We start from the raw sequence: 9,482 nt of genomic DNA on the forward strand, positions 1-9,482 counted from the left end.
ATGTTGTTGTTATAAGAATGATCATGGTGCCCTCATGTCCGTATTCTATTTTGTCGACACCTCTATCTCTAAACATGTGGACATATTTTTCGTTATCGGCTTCCGCTTGAGCACAAGCAAGGTCTAAGCTTGAGGGAGTTGATACGTCCATTTTGCATCATGCCTTTATATCGATATTTATTGCATTATGGGCTGTTATTACACGTTATGTCACAATACTTATGCCTATTCTCTCTTATTTTACAAGGTTTACATGAAGAGGGGGAATGCCGGCAGTTGGAATTCTGGGCTGGAAAAGGAGCAAATATTAGAGACCTATTCTGCACAGCTCCAAAATTCCTGAAACATCACGGAGGCAAGTTTTGGAATTAATAAAAAATACGGGCGAAAGAATCCACCAGAGGGGGCCCACACCCTGGCCACGAGGGTGGGGGCGCGCCCTACCCCCCTGGGCACGCCCCCTGCCTCATGGGCCCCCTGGCAGACCTCCGGTGCCCATCTTCTGCTATATGAAGTCTTTTAACCTGGAAAAAATCATATGCAAGATTTCGGGACGAAACACCGCCGCCACGAGGCAGAACCTTGGCGGAACCAATCTAAGGCTCCGGCGGAGCTGTTCTGCTGGGGAAACTTCCCTCCGGGAGGGGCAAATCATCGCCATCGTCATCACCAACGATCCTCTCGTCGGGAGTGGGTCAATCTCCATCAACATCTTCACCAGCACCATCTCGTCTAAAACCCTAGTTCATCTCTTGTATCCAATATTTGTCCCAAAACCTCAGATTTGTACCTGTGGGTTGCTAGTAGTGTTGATTACTCCTTGTAGTTGATGCTAGTTGGTTTATTTGGTGGAAGATCATATGCTCAGATCCTTTATGCATATTAATACCCCTCTGATTATGAACATGAATATGATTTGTGAGTAGTTACGTTTGTTCCTGAGGACATGGGAGAAGTCTTGCTATAAGTAGTCATGTGAATTTGGTATTCGTTTGATATTTTGATGAGATGTATGTTGTCTCTCCTCTAGTGGTGTTATGTGAACGTCGACTACATGACACTTCACCATTGTTTGGGCCTAGAGGAAGGCATTGGGAAGTAATAAGTAGATGATGGGTTGCTAGAGTGACAGAAGCTTAAACCCTAGTTTATGAGTTGCTTCGTAAGGGGCAGATTTGGATCCATATGTTTCATGCTATGGTTAGGTTTACCTTAATACTTCTTTTGTAGTTACGGATGCTTGCAATAGGGGTTAATCATAAGTGGGATGCTTGTCCAAGAAAGGGCAGCACCCAAGTACCGGTCCACCCACATACCAAATTATCAAAGTAACGAACGCGAATCATATGAGCGTGATGAAAACTAGCTTGATGATACGTCTCCAACGTATCTATAATTTTTGATTGTTCCATGCTATTATATATTCTGTTTTGGATGTTTAATGGGCTTTATTATACACTTTTATATTATTTTTGGGACTAACCTATTAACCGGAGGCCCAGCCCAAATTGCTGTTTTTTTGCCTATTTCAGTGTTTCGAAGGAAAAGGATATCAAACGGAGTCCAAACGGAATGAAACCTTCGGGAACGTGATTTTCAGAACAAACGTGATCCAGAGGACTTGGAGTGGACGTGAAGCAATCAACGAGGAGGCCACGAGGCAGGGGGCGCGCCTACCCCCCTGGGCGCTCCGTCCACCCTCGTGGGCCCCTCGTAGCTCTCTTGACCGACTTCCTTCGCATATACTAATATACCTAGGAAACATCATATACGGAGCCAAAACCCTATTTCCACCGCCGCAACCTTCTGTACCCGTGAGATCCCATCTTGGGGCCTTTTCCGGCGCTCGGCCGGAGGGGGCATTGATCACGTAGGGCTTGTACATAGACACCATAGCCTCTCCGATGATGTGTGAGTAGTTTACCTCAGACCTTCGGGTCCATAGTTATTAGCTAGATGGCTTCTTCTCTCTCTTTGGATCTCAATACAAAGTTCTCCTCGATTCTCTTGGAGATCTATTTGATGTAACTCTTCTTTGCGGTGTGTTTGTCGAGATCCGATGAATTGTGGGTTTATGATCAAGATTATCTATGAACAATATTTGAATCTTCTCTGAATTCTTTTATGTATGATTGGTTATCTTTGCAAGTCTCTTTGAATTATCAGTTTGGTTTGGCCTACTAGATTGATCTTTCTTGCAATGGGAGAAGTGCTTAGCTTTGGGTTCAATCTTGCGGTGCTCGATCCCGGTGACAGCAGGGGCAACGACACGTATTGTATTGTTGCCATCGAGGATAAAAAGATGGGGTTTATATCATATTGCATGAGTTTATCCCTCTACATCATGTCATCTTGCTTAAAGCATTACTCTGTTCTTATGAACTTAATACTCTAGATGCATGCTGGATAGCGGTCGATGTGTGGAGTAATAGTAGTAGATGCAGGCAGGAGTCGGTCTACTTGTCACGGACGTGATGCCTATATACATGATCATACCTAGATATTCTCATAACTATGCTCAGTTCTATCAATTGCTCGACAGTAATTCGTTTACCCACCATAATACTTATGCTATCTTGAGAGAAGCCACTAGTGAAACCTATGGCCCCCGGGTCTATTCTCCATCATATTAATCTTCCGTCAACAAGCTATTTCTTTTGCCGTTTATTTTGCTTTCTTTACTTTTAGTATTTATCATAAAAATACCAAAAATATCATCTTATCATCTCTATCAGATCTCACTTTTGCAAGTGGCCGTGAAGGGATTGACAACCCCTTTATCGCATTGGTTGCATGCTTCTTATTTGTTTGTGTAGGTGCGTGGGACTTGAGCGTGGTCTCCTACTGGATTGATACCTTGGTTCTCAAAAACTGAGGGAAATACTTACGCTACTTTACTGCAACACCCTTTCCTCTTCAAGGGAAAACCAACACAGTGCTCAAGAGGTAGCACTTGATGATAATTCCCATGTGTCCCCGGGAGCGTTTTTCTTCATATAAGAGTTTGTCCAGGCTTGTCCTTTGCTACAAAAAGGATTGGGCCATCTTGCTGCACCCTATTTACTTTCATCACTTGTTACCCGTAACAAATTACCTTATCACAAAACTATCTGTTACCGATAATTTCAGTGCTTGCAGAGAATACCTTACTGAAAACCACTTGTCATTTCCTTCTGCTCCTCGTTGGGTTCGACACTCTTACTTATTGAAAGGACTACAATAGATCCCCTATACTTGTGGGTCATCAGTGCCTCGTCGGCATGGACGCGTGTCAAGGCGGAGCGGGGCGGCGACGGACGGGACGGGTTCTACTCCCGTTCCTGATAAAGCTGAAGGGCACGTAAGCAGCACATTTAATGCTTTTGTCCTAAGACACCGATGATAAACATAGACACTGCAGCGACTTTACACCTCCTGTGTGCCACTGTGGCAACCCCTTGGACATATAAAAGGAGGCCCAAGGCGTAATGGAGGAGGATTCAGACTTTTGCACCTCTCGGCCCAGCTTGCATGCATAGTAGCTAGCCGAAGCTCAAGAACACAGAATATACACACAAGCAGGACTAGGGTTTTATGCTTCTCAGCGTCCCGAACCTGGGTAAAAATCCATCATGTTGATCATTAGATCCGCTCTTTGTACCACCCTGTCGGATTGCGGGTTCCGGCAAACTCTTCTGAGGTTCGAACTCTGGGGTGCGCATGAAGAACTCTCTCACCCTAGCTCGCTCGCTCAACGATCCCACGGCCTAGCTCGACGGACCCAAAGAACAAGAGACACAGGGGTTTATACTGCTTCGGGCCACCTTGCGGTGTAATACCCTACTCCAGTGTGTGGTGGATTGCCTCAAGGGTTGAGGATGAACTAGTATAGTGGATGAACAGCCTCGGGAGGGGAGGTGTTCTTGAGCTCGATGAGCTGGTGGATGTGAGGATGGAATGGATCCAATCCAAGATTAGTTTTCTCCTATGGTGGTGGCTAGTCCTATTTATAGAGGCCCTGGCCCTCTTCAAAAATGTAGGCAGGAAGGGATCCCACAACGGCCAATTTTGAAGGGACACAACTAGTACAAGCTATCCTGACAAAAGTAGTCTTCGCCTGCCGTCCTGCTGGTCTATGGGCTCCGCCGTGACCTTCGTCCTGCCGTCCTGCTGGTCTTGGTCTTGTTGCACCGATATGGAAACCTTTGCCTGATGCCTCGGGACCCCGCGCCTGCGCTTGCCTCCTTAGCACCAAAGAGGAAACTGATGCACTGCGCCCGCTGGCGCCCGCCTGGCCTTGGTCGTCATGGCTCACGTAATGTGAACCTCGCGAGGTGACCCCCTGCATAGATATCTCTGCTCTTCGGGAGCCGGCCTAGTGAGGCCGCCCCCAGGGGGGTCTTAGTGTCGCCCGCCTCGCGAGGCTTGGCCCCTCACGAGGGTCTTGAGTTTTTGCTGCCGAAGCTAGGCCGTACCGGGCCGTTGGTGGAGCCATGCTGCGAGCCACAGGTAGGCAAGTCTAGGCACCCCCGTTCCCAAGCGCCGACAGTAGCCCCCGGGCCCAAGGCGCGCTCAAACTTGGCTTCGAGGCGAAGCCAAAGGGCAAGTGCGGAGCGCCGCGGGCCCCAACTGCCTGCAGCCTTGATTGACGCGTGGCGATTGGTGGGACGCGGGTGCCTTTGCTTCCCCATGTGGCCTCGGCAACCGTTCGACTAGACGAGACCCTGCAACATGCAGAAGGAAACCATCATTACCTGTGATCATGGAGACCGGTGGTTGGCCTCCTTATGGATATAAATGAGGAGGGGGGCGGAACCCCCGTTGCTCATCTCCTTCTCCATGCCGCCTGCTTCTTCTTCCTCCTCGTCTCTCCGTCTTGCCATGACACTCATGGCACAGATAAGGAGATTCTCTGTCATTGAGAAACGAACCCCCCCCCCCCCCCCCCGCGAAGAGCAGGGGCCACTTCTGCCGAAGAGGAGGTTGGTCTGCTCCCGTGATGCTGACGTGACGTACGAGGTGACAAGGCCTTGGTACGAGCGGCCTCCTCCCGGCTACCTGATACGTCTCCGTCGTATCTATAATTTTTGATTGTTCCATGCAAATATTATACAAGTTTCATATACTTTTTGGCAACTTTTTATACTATTTTTGGGACTAACATATTGATCTAGTGCCCAGTGCCAGTTCCTGTTTGTTGCATGATTTATGTTTCGCAAAAACCACATATCAAACGGAATCCAAACGGGATAAAACAAACGGAGAATATTTTTGGAATATTTGGAAGAAGAAGAAGAAGAAGGGGATCCCACTCCCCCTCTCTTCCGGTGGCGCCGGAACGGTGTCGTGGCCATCATCATCATCATCACCGCGATCTACACCAACACCTCTGCCATCTTCACCAACATCCCCATCACCTTCCCCCCTCTATCTACAGCGGTCCACTCTCCCGCAACCCGCTGTACCCTCTACTTGAACATGGTGCTTTATGCTTCATATTATTATCCAATGATGTGTTGCCATTCTATGATGTCTGAGTAGATTTCGTTGTCCTATCGGTGGTTGATGAATTGCTATGATTGATTTAATTTGCTTGTGGTTATGTTGCTGTCCTTTGGTGCCCATCATTTGAGCGCGCGCGTGGATCACACCATAGGGTTAGTTGTATGTTGATAGGACTATGTATTGGAGGGCAAGAGTGACAGAAGCTTCAACCTAGCATAGAAATTGATGCATACGGGATTGAAGGGGGACCAATATATCTTAATGCTATGGTTGGGTTTTACCTTAATGAACGTTAGTAGTTGCGGACGCTTGCTAATAGTTCCAACCATAAGTGCATAGAATTCCAAGTCAGGGATGACATGCTAGCAGTGGCCTCTCCCACATAAAACTTGCTATCGGTCTAGTAAAGTAGTCATTTGCTTAGGGAAATTTCGCAACTCCTACCACCACTTTTCCACACTCGCTATATTTACTTTATTGTGTCTTTACTTAAACAGCCCCTACCTTTTATTTACGCTCTCTTTATATTCTTGCAAACCTATCCAACAACACCTACAAAGTACTTCTAGTTTTATACTTGTTCTAGGTAAAGCGAACGTTAAGCGTGCATAGAGTTGTATCGGTGGTCGATAAAACTTGAGAGAATATTTGTTCTACCTTTAGCTCCTCGTTGGGTTCGACACTCTTACTTATCGAAAGAGGCTACAATTGATCCCCTATACTTGTGGGTTATCAAGACCTTTTTATGGCGCCGTTGCCGGGGAGCAATAGCGTGGGGTGAATATTCTCATGTGTGCTTGTTTGCTTTATCACTAAGTAATTTTTATTTGCTGTTCTTAGTTGTTTTCTATCTTTAGTTATGGGTAGGAAACGCAAAATACCAACAAAATTAGTTGTACCTACTGAACCAATGGTTGAAGAACCACTCAAAAATCTATCACACTCCTGAAGCTTTTTACTTGGATCATCTTCGATCTCTTTGTGCTCGTGCTGAAACCCCAACTAGCTTAGTTGAGGGAAAATCCTTAGATGAGCATGCTTGTTATGTGCGACACCGCATATCTAAAAAATGGAAACTTTTACTGGATCAAATTCATCGTTTGCAATGCTATGCCTGGAATTTATGTGAAATATATGATGTCACTTGTTGTTCTGAAAACCCTAAGAAACACCTTCCCTACCTATGTGAGTTTATCGATAATGGAATCGTATCTTCGTATGCTAAGGGTGTTTATAGTTACTATGATGTTCAACAAATTGAAGAATTTGTTGCTTTTAAGGGTGCTTATGAAATTGCTTCTTTGATTGAAACGTATGATGCTACTCTTTACAAATCTGAAAATTTTGCCATACTTGAATATTGTTATGATAATTATGCTTCTAATGCCTATGTTAAACCATATATAGAGGACTCCTCCGCTGTCCAAGAAGAGACTAATATTTTGCAGGAGTCTATGGAAGAAGAAATTGATGAAACTGTGAGCTCATTGGATGAAAAAGATAATGAGGAGAGCGAAGAACAAAAGGAGGAAGAGCGGATTAGCTACCCGTGCCCACCTTCTAATGAGAGTAACTCTTCAACTCAAACATTGTTTAATTTCCCTTCGTGCTTATCGAAGGATGATTGCTATGATGATTGTTATGATCCCGTTGATTCACTTGAAATATCCCTTTTTGATGATGCTTGCTATGCTTGTGGCCAAGATGCCAATATGAATTATGCTTATGGAGATGAACTTGCTATAGTTCCTTATGTTAAACATGAAATTGTTGCTATTGCACCCAGGCATGATAGTCCTATTATCTTTTTGAATTCTCCTAACTACACTATATCGGAGAAGTTTGCACTTATTAAGGATTATATTGATGGGTTGCCTTTTACTATTACACATGATGATTTTGATAGATATAATATGCATGTGCTTGCTGCTCCTGCTTGCAATTATTATGAGAGAGGAACTATATCTCCGCCTCTCTATGTTTCCCACATGACAAAATTGCAAGAAACTGTTTATACTATGCATTGGCCTTTACTAGGTGTGCATGAATTTTTCTTTTATGACATGCCGATGCATAGGAAGAGAGTTAGACTTCGTTGTTGCTTAATATATGTTACTTTTTGCTCACTACTAAATTACAAATCATTGTTAATTAAAATTGGCTTTGATATACCTTGTGATCTGGGTGGATCAATTACTTGAGCACTATATGCCTAGCTTAATGGCTTTAAAGAAAGCGCTGCCAGGGAGACAACCCGGAAGTTTTAGAGAGTAATTTATTTCTGTTGTGTGATTTTATAAATTAAGAAAACAAAAAAATAAAGAGGGGAACCCAAAAATTTTCAAAAAGAAAAGTGAAAGTGAGATAGACGAACATTGTGAAAGTGGGAGACGTCCTTGAACTTTGTTCATGCCCATGGAAACTTTGTGAATCTTAATTACAGAAACTTTTCAACAAAAATAATTATCCCCTTGTACAATTCCATTGTATTATAAAAATAATGTGCCAAGGTTTGCCTTTAGGATGTTTACAATGCTTGTTGGTTTGTACGGTGCAGGACCGAAACTTTGGCTGTAGTCCGCGATTTTACATTTTTTACTGGAACGCCAAATGGTTCTGATTCTTTCTGCACTGTCTTTCTATATTTTTTTTTATTTTTTCCTAATTTTGGCAGAATTTTTCAAGTAACATAAGTATGGTTAATGTTCAGATTATTACAGACTGTTCTGTTTTAGACAGATTCTGTTTTTGATGCATAGGTTGCTTGTTTTGATGAAACTATCGATTTATATCAGTGGATTAAGCCATGAAAAAGTTATATTACAGTAGATACAATGCCAAAACAAAATATGAATTGGTTTTGAATAGTAATTAGAGTAGTGATTTGCTTTATTATACTAACGGATCTTACCGAGTTTTCTGTTGAAGTTTTGTGTGGATGAAGTGTTCGATGATAGAGAAGGTCTCGATGTGAGAAGAAGGAAGAGAGGCAAGAGCTCAAGCTTGGGGATGCTCGAGGCACCCCAAGTAAATATTCAAGGAGACTCAAGCATCTAAGCTTGGGGATGCCCTGGAAGGCATCCCCTCTTTCTTCAACAAGTATCGGTATGTTTTCGGATTCGTTTCGTTCATGCGATATGTGCAAATCTTGGAGCGTCTTTTGCATTTAGTTTTCATTTTTATTTTATGCACCATGTAGTCCTTGGTTGATTTATAGAATTCTCATTGCATTTCACTTATATCTTTTGAGTATGGCTTTATAGAATGCTTCATGTGCTTCACTTATATCATTTGAAGTTTGGATTGCCTGTTTCTAAGAAAACCACCATTTGTAGAATGATATTTTGCTTCACTTATATTTGTTAGAGCGTGGGCATATCTTTTGTAGAAAGAATTAAACTCTCTTGCTTCACTTATATCTATTTAGATAGATGACATGAACTGGTCATTCACATGGTTAGTCATAAAATCCTACATAAAACTTGTAGATCACTGAATATGATATGTTTGATTCCTTGCAATAGTTTTGTGATATAAAGATGGTGATATTAGAGTCATGCTAGTGGGTAGTTGTGGATTGTAGAAATACTTGTGGTGAAGTTTGTGATTCCCGTAGCATGCACGTATGGTGAACCGTTATGTGATGAAGTCGGAGCAGGATTTATTTATTTATTGTCTTCCTTATGAGTGGCGGTCGGGGACGAGCGATGGTCTTTTCCTACCAATCTATCCCCCTAGGAGCATGCGTGTAGTACTTTATTTCGATGACTAATAGATTTTTGCAATCAGTATGTGAGTTCTTTATGACTAATATTGAGTCCATGGATTATACGCACTCTCACCCTTCCATCATTGCTAGCCTCTTCGGTACCGTGCATTGCCCTTTCTCGCCTCGAGAGTTGGTGCAAACTTCGCCGGTGCATCCAAACCCCGTGACATGATACGCTCTGTCACACATAAGCCTCCTTATATCTTCCTCAAAACAGCCACCATACCTA

This window comes from Aegilops tauschii, chromosome 2 (assembly GCF_002575655.3).
Source record: "Aegilops tauschii subsp. strangulata cultivar AL8/78 chromosome 2, Aet v6.0, whole genome shotgun sequence".
Classification (NCBI taxonomy): domain Eukaryota; kingdom Viridiplantae; phylum Streptophyta; class Magnoliopsida; order Poales; family Poaceae; genus Aegilops; species Aegilops tauschii.